Raw genomic sequence first — 17,481 nt, forward strand, 5'->3', positions numbered from 1 at the left:
AACGTACATTCTCCCTTTCTCTCGCCACTTTCAGGCCTGTACTTGTGCATGAGATGTGTTTACCATCCATATGCCCAGACCATGCGCTCTTCTGTTGTGCTCAGAACAGTAAAGAGTTGCTTGCTGGGGTGGTTGTTCATAAGTTAACAGTTCACAAGAGGGCACAAACAAGAGCAAAAACACAGGTGCCTGATTCAAACTCATTCAAATGCAGAACCTTATTTTTGCATGAACAGAGTAAGACATGATTCTTACATAGCTGACCCTACCCCTGGCAGAAAAGTGCTTGAAATTGTCCATGTGGTCTCTATTGATCAGTACATTTGATGCGTATTTGTGATACATATATACTGATATAGAGACAAGTAACAAGTGGACATTTCCTCTGACACCTCTACCATTTGTACACCTGCACAAATCTCCTGCCATAGACTACAAAAGGAAAACATACAAATCAAAACAAACACAAATTTAACCTAATGTTTACCTTTCAGCAGCAGAAAAGGCTGTGTTTTCTGAGGTGTCTCAGAGTAAAGCCACGGTGTTGGAGATCTATGCAAAACTAGGCTGTAGGCAAGGTCCAACATCTTTAGCTGCACACACAAAAAGAAGAAGCAAGAAATCACATGACATAGATGACATTCCTCACTAGTACAAAACCACAACTACACTAGTCAACTACCAATGTAAGAATCATAGTCCTGCAAGATTACCCTCTTAAAAAGTAAGATTGCTTTCATTCAAACACTACCGTGGGACCAAACTCCCCCCCCCCCTCCTTTTTTTGAGTTTTTCCTACATGTGTGTTGATGTTTCCATTAATTCCAAGCCCTGAAACTGTGAACTTGAGATCTTTATGTATGCACACAGTCACAGGCTTAATAAGCTATTCAGAAACCAAGCAGAGTCTGCACAACGTCAATTCTGAGAAATAAATCCCCACAACCGGTTTCAAGGCCACTATACCGACTGAGCTATTGCTTGCCATGCCAACCTCCACCCCCATTTGGAACATGCACAACTAGTATACCCATACACAAGTAATAATACTGCTTGCCTTCCTCCCCCACCCTCCAAATCAATAAACACTAAATGTATGCAATCAGTAATAATCTTTTAGTTAGTAGTTGACTACCATCACTACTCTCTCCACACCCACCCACCCTCTTGCACACCAGCGACACACCCCCATCGCCCAATCATTTCCATGATTCTCTCTGCCATATAGTTATCCTAAACACTAAGATTATGACACATTTGTTTTCCAATTAGGAACATAAAAAATTACTGTAAAAAAAATGTACAATCATGCACTCTCTGAGTCTGACAAGAGAGTGTGAGAAAAGTCAAGAAAGCAAGACATGTGTGACATAACTAAATCTTCTAATCTATTCCTGAGATTTACTCTTGACAGCTTAAAATGGAACCTCATGCACTTACTGTTCTGAATTGTAGAAATTTCTTGTAGTTATAGCAGCAAAGGCAGTTTTATTGGGTACCACCAGGTGTCACTCTGTCATCATCTGATCAAGCATTCAAGCAAATGGTTCAGCACTGAAACAGTAAATAGCAAGAGTGTACAGAAAAATACACAAACTTTCTCATTAATTTGTATCTTCAACTTCACATTATTCATAAATAATGATACCTTACTTTGACTAAGTTTGAGTAGGATTAACACCATGCAGAGCCAGAAGTTAACTTGAAATAAAATAACTATACGTTACTCAATACTGCACTCAATGAGTCAATTGTCAGCAAAGGTGATAATCAATGCAAGGTAAAACCAAAGGATGCAACTCAGTCAGCAATTGCAAAAACTACATAATTCTAATCAAGCTGTCAGTTTCATTAGCTATCAGAATTCAAAACATGTTCTTGTTTTTGTTGTTGCTGTTGTTCATGACTACATTAATGTATCTCAGCATTTCTAGTTTCTACACTATAGCCATTAAAAAAACCAAAAGAAGTGTCCCAATGTTTAATGAAGCGCTCTTGCAATTAAGTCACAATTGTTTGCAGTTGCTGAGAAAAGCTAATAGTAATAGTCCTTACAGTAAGTTGAGTAACAAATTATAAACAATTGCTGTTAACACTCATAGTACAAGAGAGCAAACCACTGCAAAACTATAGTCATTTATCAATGTTATGCTTGCCATCCACCCCCGACCCCAAACCTCTCCCATATTTTATGTACATCAGACTAGTATTCTTGTTAGTTCATTTCAGCTGTAACAGTGACAACACGTTTGCACACTACAGACCTGGAAGTGGAAATGTTAACACATGGAGTGCTAAATTTCAGGATACAATCTGTTTGTTTGTTTGCTTAACGCCCAGTCGACCACGAAGGGCCAATCAGGGCGGTGCTGCTTTGACATTTAACGTGCGCCACACACAAGACAGAAGTCGCAGCACAGGCTTCGTGTCTCACCCAGTCACATTATTCTGACACCGGACCAACCAGTCCTAGCACTAACCCCATAATGCCAGACGCCAGGCGGAGCAGCCACTAGATTGCCAATTTTAAAGTCTTAGGTATGACCCGGCCGGGGTTCGAACCCACGACCTCCCGATCACGGGGCGGGCGCCTTACCACAAGGCCAACCGTGCCGGTCATACAATCTGTTTCAAAGTACAAACACTGGCAATCGGAGAGAACAGTGTTACTGTAAGTCTTTACAGTAACATCAAACAGTATCCCCTCTTTTTGGTAGTACAGTGGAACAACACTTTTAATATCCCCTGATTAAAGACTCCCTCCCTTTTAAGACCCTGTTTTCTCAGATTTGTCTGTCCACAACCTCTCTATATTTACTCTCATCTCAAGACTTCTTCCTTTCAAGACCTGATTTTTTCAGATTTGTTTAGGTCCTAAAAGGAAGGGGGGGGGGGGGGGGGGGTTCGATCGACTTTACTGGTACCGTGAAACCGAAAGTGACCAAGTCATCAAGGGCACGTATATTCCTGCTGCTCTGTTAGCACCGATCATATTTTAGAAACGTTGCACTCTGTCGTCAACACGAATGTAGGAATAAAAATAGTATTACCTTCACCAGCTGTCTCCATGGAGTCGAAAGACCATCGGCCGGTTTGGCTCGCTTGTGCCATTCCTGGATGAAAATTGAAATGACCCTGGCTGCTCCGTTCTTGGCATCAATAGCAGTGCAAAAAAAGCGAATCCCGACTTCCATCCAGGATAAGCTGTACGGCACGGCGGCGTCTCTGCAGATGACCACTACATTTGGACGATTTGGACTGGTCTACACGTGTTGCGGCAACAAGCAGAAGAAGATACAGATAAGGTGGCGGGAGTGATGTCCCTTCGCTGCAGTGACTAAAAATACAAAACTATCTCAAAATAAAAACACAAGGAACGGATGGGTAGTTAAATTTGTGACAAAAGAAATTAAACGTTCAAATGACTTACCACCCCCCTCTGCTATGTCAGTTGCGAGTATGTCAGTATGTGTTTGTGTTTGTGTGTGTGTACGTGTGTGTGTGTGTGTGTGTGTGTGTGTGTGTGTGTGCCCGGCAGTGTGCCCGTCAGTGTGTACGGTACGTGTGTGTGTGTCAGTGTCATTGCCGGTGTGTGTGTTTACGTGTGTGTGTCACAGTGTGTGTGTGCGTGCGTGTGTGTGTGTGTGCCGGTGTGGATGTGTGTGTGTGTATTGTGTGTGTGTGTGTGCGTTCGTCAAGTTGTGTGTGTCAGTGTGTGTGTCAGTGTCGATCAGTGTGTGTGTGTGTTCTAGGCCAGGGGGGATTCCCAAGGTTCATGGGTTCCGGAAGCCCACCCACCCCCCTTACTGACTCCACAAATGTACCTTTTGCCTTTTTCTTTCTGCGAATGTATGTATTCATTTGCTAATTTGTTCGTTTGTTTGTTCGTTCGTCAGTTTGTTCGTTCGTCAGTTCGTTCGTTCGTTTGTTCGTTCGTTTGTTCGTTCGTTCGTTCGTTCGTTCGTTCGACAGTTCGTCCGACAGTCCTTCAGTACGTCCGTCAGTCCGTCCGTCCGTCGGTCCGTCAGTCAATCCGTTCTTCAAGTTCAGTCCGTATCAATAAATTCCTCTTGTGCAGGGCCCAATACAGGGGAGAGGGGGGGGGGGAATTCCTGTTGGTGGGACAACCCCCCCCCCCCCCCCCCACCCAGGCCTAACTGTGGACCTCCTCCAAACGTTTGACAAATGCCCTGAAAATGGGCCAGATTGCACACAATTATTGTTTATTGTTTGCTTGTTTATTTGTTTGTTTGTTTGTTTGTTTGTTTGTTTGCTCGTTCGTTCGTTCGTTCGTTCGTTCATTCGTGGGTTGGTTCGTTCGCTCTTTCGTTCCGACCTTCGTTATTTCCTTCGTTTATTCGTTCCTTCGTCCTTTTAGTCCGTCCGTATGTCCGTCCATACGGTCCGTCCGACAGTCTGTCTGTCAGTCCATCAGTCCGTCCGTCAGTCCGTCCGTCCTTCAGTCTGTATCCGAATAGATTCCTCTTGTGCAGAGGGTTGAAGGAATACCCTGCAGGACCGGATCAGGAGGGGTTACCCGTAACGCCACCCCCCCCCCCGCCGCCCCCCCCCCCTCCCCCCGTCCCTCCGTCCGTCCATCGATCGGTCCGTCCCTCAATCTGCCCGTCGGTCCGTCCGTCAGTCCGTCCGTCAGTCTGCCCGTCCGTCCGTCCGTTCTGGTTCGTTTCATTGTTTATTTATTTCGCACACATCATTGTCAACTTGTGGATATCCTGAACAAGGCGGTGCGCGAGAATATCTTCTTGTTTGGATAAAATAACATTTTGCTCTGAAACAAACCACACACAAATTCCACTGCTTGAGCATCGTTTCAGTCTAACCGAACTGAGGGTATACCTCATCTTCAGAAGGAGAATAAGCGACAGCATGCTCTTCTACCATATAACATGTCACGTGAGGTCGTTCAGACCGGAGTGGAGGTATATCTCCGAGGGATCAGGGTATACTTTCAACCCGCTGCACAAGAGGAGTTTATTGATACCTTATGTTCGGTCGTACCGGTGTGTAATACCTCCTCTCTCAGTCTGTCCCTCCATCCCTCCCTCTCTCTCTCTCTCTCTCTCTCTCTCTTTCTCTCTCTCTCTCTCTCTCTCTCTCTCTCTCTCTCTCTCTCTCTCTCTCTCTCTCTCTCTCTCTCTCTCTCTCTCTCTCTCTCTCTCTCTCTCTCTCTCTCTCTCTCTCTCTCTCTCTCTCTCTCTCTCCCTCCGATATACTTTGCTTATGTCTACTGGAAATGTCAGTCAAATATCCAAATTAGCACAATATATTTATCAGGGAATGAAAAGATTAATCACTGTGACATGATCTATGTACACATGTATTACTGTTTGATGTGTACAAATTTGGGTCATTTCTGAAACAACACGATATTCTACTATGATTATGTTGTATATGGGCGCATACCCTTCAGAAGGGGCTCTGGCCTAAAACTGAATAAACTTTCGTATTCGTATTCGTATTCGTATTCTCTCTCTCTCTCTCTCTCTCTCTCTCTCTCTCTCTCTCTCTCTCTCTCTCTCTCTCTCTCTCTCTCTCTCTCTCTCTCTCTCTGTCTCTGTCTCTCTCTCTCTCTCTCTCTCGAGCTCGCTTTCTCCCTCTCTTTCACTCTCTGTCTTTCTCGTTCTCTCTCTCTCTGTCTCTCTCTCTCTCTCTCTCTCTCTCTCTCTCTCTCTCTCTCTCTCTCTCATATTTCTATGTTAAGTTCGATGAGAATGAAATATTGGGATTCTTTAGATATTGCGTGTTATGGGTGTTTGTTCGTTTGATTTTTTTTTGGGGGGGTAGGAATACACAATGCGTCTGCAGGGTTTTCTTTATTTGTCAAAATATGTCCATATATATTTTAGAGGGCGTAGGTTAACACAAACACAAAATGCAATGAAGCAGAGCGCGTGAGACCCCCCCCCCCCTGGAGAAAACAGACCTCAAACGACCAGCCTCGCTGATTCACGTCCTCGCTGTCAAACTCAGTATTTCGCGGTTTGTAGCAAAACATAATCAATCTACTGAGCAAAATATAATCAATCTGCTGAGGTACGTCATGTGCGTTGATACATACCAAAATAATATGATATGATTCGAGGGAGCAGTTCTACTGAGGATGTTTTCACGCTGGAATGGTTGGGTTTGCGGTTTTTTTCTCTTCAAGCACTGTTGTGTAAACTGCATTTACCAAATAATTGATGTTTGGTTTGAAAAGAGAACTAACTACGGAAGAACCTGTCTACGACAACCCCCTAAGGCACCGATCAAAAGTGATCGTTATAGAAGGTGGTCGCTCTAGCAAGGTGAATTGTATACAAGAAAATGTAGATCCTTATAGGAGTGCTCGTTGTGCGAAGGTGACCGCTTTCGAGATGTTGTCGCAAGGGCAGGTCCGACGGTATATTTCATATCTCTGTTTTATGTTAACGACTCCTGGCACAAACGTTTTCTATCACTGAAATGTTATCCGTTATGTACCCTGTTAGTTATGGAAAGCCGTTTGGCTCATAACATGTGCACGGGCATTCAATATTTTTTACGCTCGTAATAAATACTATCATTTTATGCACGTGCATTCGAATTCATTATTTATTGCATTTTTGCTAATCAAGATTTCCTGCACTTCTGATTTACAGCGCGCGCGTTAAATCGATTTAATGCACGTGTATGCACTATATCGTGCACGTGCATATGTTATGAGCCAAACGGCTTTCCATATTTAGTTGTGCTCGGTGCAAGTCCCTTCTGTTTAACAGTCTGCATCCAAACCTATAGTTTATGTTTTGAGGCAATTGGTTACATGAGCGCTTATCCAGAATGTCACTGCACATAGACACAGTGTGATAATAGAATGGCTGGCAACATGACATCAACCAGCTGACGAAGTAATTGCCTTGTCTGCTCGACTCGGGTGACACAACGGAGTCTTCGTGACACAAAAAAGAAACCTTATTCTTGTATGGCAAGGGGACGAGATGGATACAGAAAGACAGAGACCAAGAAATACGAATTACAAAAAAGTGCAATTGAACATGGATAGGCAGTTTTTTGCAATGGGGGTTGGGTGGAAGAGAGAAAAACAAGAAATTCCTCTGATAGGAAAAACACCCCCGTCAAGGGAAATAACCTTCTCAGTTGGTGGCAGTGAGAATGGTTATTTCTCTTTGACCAGCGGGGGTGTCCGTCTATAAGTCGTTGTATAATTTTAATCCACCAATAACTCCCTAACCGTGTGTTTGACTGGTCCCAAGTTTTGTAAGGGCCGTCTCAGGAATGTATAGAACCTGTTCACCAAGTTTGGTGACGATCGGTCCGTTCATTCTTGAGATCTACTTGCGAACACAAACACCGCCACAAACACACAAACACATCGAGTGAAACCTATACACACCCCTATACCGGGGGTGTAATAAAGTACGAATCGTGCACCATTTCTACAAAGGAGAGACTGAGAGTGTGTGACCCGGCTGAATCGGATCAGAAATCGCAGCAGTCAGGGATCAGCCCTATTCTATCTCGTGCCGTCTCACCAGAGAATGAGAGAAGCCTTCCAAGTAAACGACCTCGCAGTACTGATGTCCAAGCGCAGAGCTTAAGGGATTTTTTTCTTCGCTGACAATCTTTTTTTAAGATCTCTGAAATGTGAATGCCTTGTGGGACTTTTTTTTTCATGGGCTAAAACTCCCAAGTTTGTACGTGTATGGCCGTGTTTACCGCGCCATTCAGGCAGCCATACGCTGCTTTCGGGTGAAGCATGCTGGGTGTTTTCATGTTTCTATAACCCACCGAACTCTGATATAGATTAGAGGACCTTTTCCGTGCGCACTCAGTTGGTCTCGTGCTGCGCTTGCGTGTACGGAAATGATATAGCCTCACAGCAGAAGCAGTATAGCTTTGTAGAACCAAATGCTTGGAACCTATACTGTTATGGTTAAAATCAAATGACTGCCCTTTTCCTGTGACTATAACGGCCTGGCCAGATGGGAGATGAAGTTTTGAAAATTCAAAAACAGATAGACTACTAACGTTCTAAAATTCAGAATAGATTATCTCGCCGGCATTTTGCAAGCGAGCCACATGATCTTGAGAAACGTTCGTTATATTTTTCATAAATGTGACCCTCCACCACGAAATGAGTCGCATGTCACCTCGCGCGGTTCTGCGCTAGGCTTCGTATAAGTCCGGGGAGTGTCTGGTAACAGTGTGAGGGTCACCTTAGTCACAGGCTTATAACTCAAACAGTTTTCGCTCTTTTCTAAAACGGCTTTCACCACTTGATAGAGCATACAAAACTCTGTAGGAAAATGTAAAAATATGAAAATCATGCAAATGTGACATGCGACTCATTTCGTGATGGAGGGTCACAAATGTTTGTCTGTCGGCCTACTTCAAAGACCTTTGGGTCGACGTAGGGGAAAGTCGCCAAACCCGTAACAGTTAAGGAAAAACAACCGTATCAGACAACAAAATGGATATTGCAAAGCGTTCTTTATATTATCATATACTAGAGTCTATCAGTAAATAAACGAACAACATCAAATAAAATAAAAGTCACGCAACTCATCAGACTGATCATTATAAAAATGTCTGCATCTGTTCCAGGTTGGACGCATGGGTGTGTAAAGTGGAACACTGTGTCGTCAAACTCGGAACACATACAAAAACACACTGACTCTCTTTCTATCTCTGTCTGTGTCTCTCATACACACATATACACCTACACACTCTCAATCACACGCACAAAAGTACACTTTGCCACACACACAAGAGAAATAAAAACGCCATAACATTTTGATTGAGACATTTTATTTAAATGTTTTTTCCCCACATCATATTGTGATTTTCACCAAGGAAATAACAAATCGGAAAACAATTTAAGCCTAAAAATGTAAAATGTGAAAAAAAGATAAATTAGGGCTAGGTATTCAAAAAAAACTGAGAAACAAAACCTTAAAAAAATACAATAAAAAATAAGATAAGACCCGATTTCGCAGACAATGTCCTTTTGTCTTCTACTGTCAGCGCAGTCATCGTGTGATCACTGTGTGCACTTGTGGCACTGTATCATGCCCTCAGGGGAGTTGGTGCCACACATGAAGCAGTACCACGAGATTTCGCAGCTTCATTTGTACCCCTCTTCAGTTGACAAACAGATATAAAAGGGCTACCTGCCCAAGTGACTAAATGTAAAAGTCAATACGCATAAAGTCTGAAAGCAAATAATAATAATAATAATAATAATAATAATAATAATTGTCAGTAAGTACTGGTGTCACATGACTGATGTGAACCAGTTGATTGGCTAATGGCGATGCGCTTAAATCTGTTAGCGCACTCCTGGAGTGCGCTAACTTTTCCACAGAGCGTATTCTTACACCCTTTGCCAAAGCGAGACTGTACTCTCATCCTCAGAATTAATTAATGACATGTAGCTTATATATTCTCCACAATACCAATGATTATGACCATAAATGTCCTGCTTTTCAATTAAAGCAGAAGTGTTTTTTTTCTGACAGATTGCATGCGCCTGTGCCGCCCACAGTTGCACTGATCTAAAAATAGAACCCGCTGTGTCTAATTTTTCAGTTTCGACTTGCGAAGATTCCTCTCATAATTATGCCATGTTGGTGGCATGTACCTTATTATCCACATTACCAAATGATGAGTTAGTATACAATTCCCAGCAGCTAACAGAAAACACAAGTGTTATTCCGATAACGTCGCAGCTAGACCAGCACGTAGCAGACTACACTGAAATACGACTGCATCTGTTCAGTAAATGAATGCTTTCCGTTTATTTTAAGGCAAGAACAATCGGAATCGAAAACGTGTAGGGTTTAGAACGTTCTTACCACATATAAGACTTATTACCAGCCTGCTTTATGTGTGCAGACTCAGTGCAACGGGACGAGCAATTTTTGTTTTTGAAATGAGACTCAGTGCAATAGCCTAGCAGACGACATAAATCCCGCTCAGCAAATTAACATGTTAGGCAAATGTGAACGATAAAACGATGGGGATATAATACGTGTAGGGTTCAGAGCATTCTTACCGTTCATATTTAGTACCAGACTCCCCGATGAGGGAAGATACCACACGAAAAACATGCCACGTTTATTTTGAAAATGGGCTTTCCGTCGACCTTGGCAAGGGGCACAACTCTGCACAGTCAATCTGTCGAAGCTCGATGAAGGTTTCGAACCGCAAATAACGGAAAGCACAGTCCTTTCTCCGAGTTCAAATGAGAGAAAGATCATCACTGTTTAGCTTAACGCTACACTGGAATTTACCAACAGAAATTAAAACAAGAGTTTGCGTGTGATGAAAGCACAACACACGAGACAGCCCACACAAAAGTAGATCTTCTATACGACCTGACCACACAGTTATGTCTATTCAAATGCGCGTAGCAAAATGTGCGTGTTGTATCTTCTTTTTTCTCTGGCGGTACCGACAATATCGTTATTGAAACAATCCCAGTGCACTAAGGGATTTATAGAGCAAATCTCGAAAATAATTATTGAACTCAGCGCTATGCGCTTCGTTCAATAATGAATTTTCTCGATTTGCTCTATAAATCCCTTAGTGCACTGGGATGTCTCAATAACTTAAATAATAATACGAATATTTATAACGCGCACATATCTCACCAACAGGCGACTCAAGGCGCACATACACTCATTCACACACACGGAGACTTAAAGTCACCAACACACACACACCATCAACCATTAAAATAACTAAGAACAAATTTAAGAACTGATTTCGCAGACAAAAAAAAAAACTAAGTACAGATTTTGCAGACAAAGTCCTCTTGTCCTCTGCTGTCAGCGCAGTCCTCGTGTGCCCACTGTGTGCACTTCTGGCACTGTATCATGTCCTCAGGGGAGTTGGTGCCACACATGAAGCAGTACCAAGTGCTTGCCTCCAGGATAGAACGTATATGTTCCCCTTTTCTTCCTCTGAGCAGAAGATGTTCCCCACTTGTTTTTCTGAGCAGAAGATTTTGTAGCTTCCTTCTTTCGTCTCTTCTGTTGACCTGCATTCCCTTTTGCAGGGGTAATCTACAGCTTTTGCTTGTTAGGAGAAGATGTGATGATTTTTTTCTCGTGATGTGTGTGGTTGTGCGTTGCAGGACATCAGCGGCAGGTAGGCTTACATTTGCTGCTAAAACCAAGCAATCATAATGACAGAATCTCCAAGTCCAGTGTACAAAACAACGATTGGGTTGACGTTGGCAAATTTATCTCAGCTTCATGAATGTTATTAACTAGTTCTAACTCTGGTGTTAGTGTAGAAGGTCTTCCTGTGCACTTTACGTAGAGGTTACACGCCGAGTCTCAGTGATTATTAAAAATAATGGTCGAAGTTGGCGGATCATGAAAAATGCGAGCTTTAGCGAGCTTTTTCATGACCGCGAACTGAGACCATTATTTTTTATAATCACTGAGACGAGGTGTGTAACCTCTTTATTCCTCCTTTCTTCAGTTATTCAAAGAAAAGATGAGGTTTTTTGCGAAAGTTTGATCGAATCCTATTCACTCAACCAGTCAACCTGCGCAGGCGATCGATTAATGCGCGGTTGTATAGTTCCGTGCAAACCATTCCATTCTGTTAACACTTCTTGTCAGTTTTCCTATTTTGGACTAAAATCAAGTACACAGATATGCTGTTATTCTGCTGTGGCGGCAAAGGCAGATATTGTGTGTTCTGTATATGTTTTGGTATCGCTTAGGATAATGTTCTTTCGTCAAATGGGACTAGCAGACGAACTTTTGCACCCGTGTTCCAACGTTAAAAACTGTATGAAGTTCAGTTTTCTGGGGAAAATAGTGTACGAAACCGCTTTATGTTGTTTAAATTGATGAGATGTGTGCATTTGGTTGCGTGTGATCTGTTTATTAAATGAAATATTGTTGAAAACTGACCGTCGGATTGCAGTCTGTTGTCGAAGAAACTGAGTGAAAAAAAGGGGAACTACTCTTGTCGCTAGACAAAGTATGAGTTACTTGCCTTGCGGGAAATTGCTTGTGATGAACGTTTGAGCACGGCAAATCTAGATTCAGAAAACAACCGAACTCATGGATTTTATATGAAGATTCATGTGTTCAGGCCTGTAGTTGTTAATTTAAATGCGGTATGTTTGTATTGTTTGCTCCAGAGATGTATACTTCGTACGTTAGAGCGTTCGGAACTTTTCAGTCGCAAAAAGTAGTACCGAAACAGAACAACTTCTCAACCCATTGCACTATCGAGGATTCAGGCTGTTGCTGGGTCGTTATTTGTTTGGTTGCTGGGTCATTATCGAAAAATAACTACCCCTACAAGTTTACAGAGGTAAAGAAGCAGAGGGGGGAATAATTCTTCTTTTTTCATTTAGTTTTTTTCCTTCTTTACGTCTTTTAAGCGTTGTGACAGGAACACCATATCTCCGTTTCTCACTGTTGACAAAGCGCAGCCCATTTCTTCTGGTAACCACCGTCCAGGTTCCACAATACTGTCAAACAAATCAATCAATCATTCAATAAAACTTATAGAAGGTAAAAGAGAATTGAATACGTGAATAAAACAGCAGTGTTCTGTTTATTGTTTGATGAGGGTAAGATGGAACAGAATGCGGCAAAACTAGAACACTGTTCCATGTTTGCCTCTCTTATGTGTTCCATCTTTGCCGCATGGCACCTGCATGGATTTTGAGTTAACCTGTTGGATACACGTGACGTTTCAAATGTTTGTCTCCGTTAAAATTATTGCAAATCCAATTATCACAGCAATCAACATTGTATGTGAACGTATATAGATAAAGTAATGCTACGAATTGTAGACGGTCGAAATAAGAAGAAGAAGGAAGAAAAGTTTAAAAAACGTACCTCTATTTTTGTTTTGCCGCGGTTGCTATTTTTCTTGCTGGAATAACATCAAGGAAAATCACTAGACATTTCTGCAAAACAATTGTTCATGAATTGTTTCCCGTTGATCGCATATTGAGGTGTTCCAAGTTAGCCGACTGTTCCGGGATTGGCGACTTTCCCTTACTCGTAAATGAAACGTTTTTTTCCAATTACCTACCATTCTTGTCTTTTGTCAATCGTGGGATCTTTAACGTGCACACCCCAAGTTTGCCTTAAATTAATTGTGTAGCTGACACCTAACTCAACACAAGAAAGCAATTGGATTTTTGTTTTAAACAGGTTTGCACTGAAAGTTGCAAGGCTTTAAAGTTTGTGCGTGTGTCCAAAAGGCGAGATGCTCTTATTTCATTAAAACCCTCAGCACGTCCAGTGTGGATCACATGGTTGTTTGACACGTAAAAGGTCTTTCATCGCTGTAAAGTTTTCATGTGGCTGTTGGGCTGGAATAAAAGCGCCGTGGAGTAGAAAAGCTTCGGCTTTGTAGAACTAAATGCTTAAAACCTCCTGTCAGCGGGAAAATGATGGCGTATGTGTGTGTGTGTGCGCGCTCGCGTGTGTGTGTGTGTGGCTGAGTGTGTGTGTGTGTGTGTGTGTGTGTGTGTGTGTGTGTGTGTGTTGGTGTGTGTGTGTGTGTATGTGTGTGTTGGGGTGTGTGTGTACCCATGTTTCCACAGGTTTGGTTGCCTAAATCACCATAAGGCAACCATCCACACGTGGATGGCAACCTAAACTCTGGATGGCAACCTAATTGTGTGGATGGTCGCTTTATTTAACACCGTTAAATTGACTTTTTTGACGGAAAGAATGTCATAACAATGTTCAAAATGACATTCTTTCCGTCCTCTGTGGATGGTCGCTTCATTTAACACCGTTAAATTGACTTTTTTGACGGAAAGAATGTCATAACAATGTTCAAAATGACATTCTTTCCGTCCTCTATAGGCGACGAAATAGGTCAAATTTTGTGCATTTTTTAGTGCAAAATTCTTCGATGCCGGAGCGAGTACTGCACCCAGTGCTGTTGTAGTGCAAGTGCACTAGAAAGGCACTGCACCCAGTGCCGCCTTTTAGGTAACCATCCACACTTTAGGTGTGTGTGTGTGTGTGTGCGTGTGTGTGTGTGAGTGTGTGTGTGTGTTGGTGTGTGTGTGTGTGTGTGTGTGTGTGTGTGTGTGTGTGTGTGTGTGTGTGTGTGTGTGTGTGTGTTACAGCACAAACGTATCGGGACTTCCAGACACACACCTTCCTGAGAAACACAGTTGGACTCGCCCTCTAAGATCTGGAGAAGCCTTTACCTACGATATGACCATCTCGCCACATACGAAAATATAATACTGTGCCAGCTTTTTGTGGTGGGCTGGAATGTTTCCGTGAATAAATTCTTATAAGAACGCTAGTTGCTCTTTTGAAACTCACTCACTAAACAAATCCCACTGGACACAAACAGCAACCAGGGTCTTTAGTTTTTGTATGTGACCAAGTGGAGGGATAGTCATATCCCATGTAAATTCCTCGCCAGATCTGAGATGGTGAGCAGTAGTGTTTTCACAGGGAGGAGCCTGCCTTTTAACGTTGATGAGTTTTGTTTGGAAACTCGTTCGACTTTATTTTATTCAATTAAAAGCTTCACAGCGGCAAATCATGCGTCCGGACACCATGAGGTATCAAGAAACACTTCGGACATTGATTTAATCAACCAAAAGTCTAACTAGCAGGAATCGATACTCTCAGACTCCTGCGAGTCGTCTCCAGATAAAACGTTGACAGTAATTCAATATAACAAGGGTATTCGAACAAAACCAAAGCATCAGGACTTTGAACAAAGTATACTCCTGTCGCAGAAGCTAGATAACTTGTTGGCTGCGCATCCACTCATGCACCGCGAGTTGGATAAGGGCAAGAAGAAGTGTGTCGCAAAATGTATGTAGCCTTTCTTTTGTCGCACATTTTAATGTCGCAGTTTGCTGAATAAGACCAAAAAGAAGTGTGTCGCAAAATATATGTCGCCGTGTGTTGCAAATTTTCATGTCGCAGTTTGTTGCAAATGTTCATGTCGCAGTTTGGTGCAAATTTTCATGTCATAGTTTGGTGCAAATTCTGCCCACCTTGTCGCAAATAAGATACCAAAGCGATAGCCCGGAGACACGTGTATGGCATATAATATTGAATAATGAAAGAACCCACTGTCGACTCAAAAGCTTTGAATTGCAAGAAACAAGACAACTGTCAGCATCACGAAAAGTGTCCCCTTTTTTACGTAAAGATACCACCCTTCCCATGTTAAGGACCATGTACACAATCACAGAACCGCCCACAATTTGACATGGGCTTAGAGCATCCTTCCATGTAGACACATACCAACAATCTATTGTCTGGCAAATTTCGTGTCTCCTGAAGGATACCTTAATGGGTTGGGTTTTTTATCGTGTAAACATATGTTATCATTTATCAGTTCAAAATGTTAAACGAGATACGATTGCCCTTCCTTTCTGTTGAACACATGGCAAAAATGTGCAGTCCTGCTGTTTTCTGGTCAGCGTGGGAAGTTTTGCTGATTATTGTCTTACTGAAACCAAAGTTAATGTGTCATTCAATTCGACGCACACAAATCCACTGCACAGAAAGCATCATACATGTTGATTTTTTGGTTTGTGCTGAAGTGGAAATAATGCTCGGCTCTCATGCAACACCCTGCACAGAAATGGGGTTGTTTACATGGTTGTTTACATGGTTGTTTACACAGAAAAAAATGTATCTTTTACGAATAAAAAATAGCTTCACAACACGCCAACCAGCCGCTGGCAGGAACAGTCGACAGGATTGACGAAAAGCCATTTTATTGATTTCCGTCCTACCAGACACATTTTTATTGAAATCATCCCCCACAAAAACCGCTACGAGGGGGGGGGGGGGGGGGAATAGGCCCTGTCCGCGCAATAATTGCTACGTCGGAGCATTTATTACGTAGAGATAAGCTGCGAAAACAAGCCCCTTCTTTCTCATTTTGCAGTTTGGGGATTTGTCTGACGGCTCGAATCCTGAATGTCGTCTGCACTTTGTAAGATGGCCCTGAGGATGCCAAGTTTCACGTAAGCTGAAGGTCGTGAAAAACAGCGGGATGCGTTCACTGTTGTTTTAGTTAGGACCCTGATGCTTCATCAAGATTAGGCCCCAAAAAAATAGGTCTGTTTACGGTAACCCGACCGACCCTATTTTTTTCGCGCGACCCTAGACTTTTTTTTGGCATTTGGGGAAAAAAAACACACATAAAAATATGGTTTTTTGGAAAAAAAACAAAAAAAATCCCGACCTACCGACCCTATTTTTTGGGCCTATGTTACCGTAAACAGACTTTTTTTTTTGGCCTTACATTTTGTGCAGAAAAACAAGAAGAACAAGAGTTGGGGAAAGAGCTGGACGGAAGAGGTTTAGAATAAGGTCGGGATTAGGGGGAGGGGGGTTGAGGGTTTCATGGGGGTAGGGGTGCGGGGGGGGAGGGGGGAGTGGGGGAGGTTGTTGAAGATTGCGGATTTAGAGCTTGCAAACAGAATTAAAAACTCTGTTGAGGGATTTTCCTTCAAATCAGGAGAATAAATACAGTTTCAGCGGGTAAAGATTTCACAACCCAGCATTTATTTCTCAGCTTATCTGTATTTGTTTTCCGGTGTGTTTAGCTTGACGTATCGGTCAGAGATTGTGTTTTTAATTTGGGTGATTCTTTTGTTTTAAAATGACTGACTGTTTTTGGCGCATATTATGTAATAACAAGACTGTTCGCCATTTGCTAATTCATCTCTAACTGGAATTTTGTTTTGAAGTCCCAATCAAAAACCGTAGCCTTGATATTTTTTCCATACTAATGAATGTAACTTTTGTGAATACGTAACAAGAAATCCACCATTGTTTAAACCATATTTGCAGCAGGGCCTTTAGTCTTTGCTCCAAAGTTACATATTATAGGACCAACTTTTTATAAACCATTAGCAAGGGATACAGAGATTGGAAGCAATAATACATTATAACTCTGGGATTCTCCGTCTAGTCTGTCCATCTCCTCGCCTACTTCTGTGCTCTATCTGTATTTGTCTAATTGTGCGTGTCTATCGGTTTGTCCCATCCTGGTAAGAGGTGATAATGTTTCTAACACTGATCGGTAAAATCGAAAGCTGAAGCCCTGGGTCGCATGATGGCCATCAGCCTGACGCCAAAGACAATATTTCACAGCGTGTCCCCAGAGGAACCGAGACAGCCGGATGTGGGTCGTGCGTCGCAGTCTGGTGAACACATCGGCAGAGGGGATTGGTGTTGATGGTGATCGCTTTCTCAATCTATATCCACAAACAATGGAAAAATACCCAGGAAAACATTACGCTTTGGGCGTATTTAACGGTCGTCTGCACAGATGAGTTTATGTATAATTGTATTTACGCTCCGGCGCGCTTGCAAGGTGCTTGTGGTAGTCAGCTTTTCAATTTCTATCCGCAAACATTGCCGAATAATGGCATAGACGTTGCGATATGTTGGGCATATTTAATGTCGTCTGCACGGAAGTGCTTGTGTATTA

At 42.5% G+C, this 17,481-nt stretch overlaps 1 protein-coding gene and 1 long non-coding RNA gene across 2 annotated transcripts in view; one reads left to right on the plus strand and one right to left on the minus strand.

Annotated features, from left to right (window-relative positions):
* Nucleotides 1-17,481, plus strand: part of LOC138958117 (voltage-dependent calcium channel gamma-5 subunit-like) — a 121,328-nt gene that overhangs the window by 42,272 nt on the left and 61,575 nt on the right. The gene's annotated exons all lie outside the window — the stretch shown is intronic.
* On the minus strand, nucleotides 29-3,766 carry LOC138958125 (uncharacterized). Its single transcript, XR_011453313.1, has 3 exons — nucleotides 3,051-3,766; nucleotides 1,441-1,554; nucleotides 29-593 (listed from the first exon to the last, which is right to left on the minus strand). It is a non-coding gene; the product is annotated as an uncharacterized lncRNA (long non-coding RNA).

Source organism: Littorina saxatilis, linkage group LG2 (genome assembly GCF_037325665.1).
Source record: "Littorina saxatilis isolate snail1 linkage group LG2, US_GU_Lsax_2.0, whole genome shotgun sequence".
In the NCBI taxonomy this organism is placed as follows: domain Eukaryota; kingdom Metazoa; phylum Mollusca; class Gastropoda; order Littorinimorpha; family Littorinidae; genus Littorina; species Littorina saxatilis.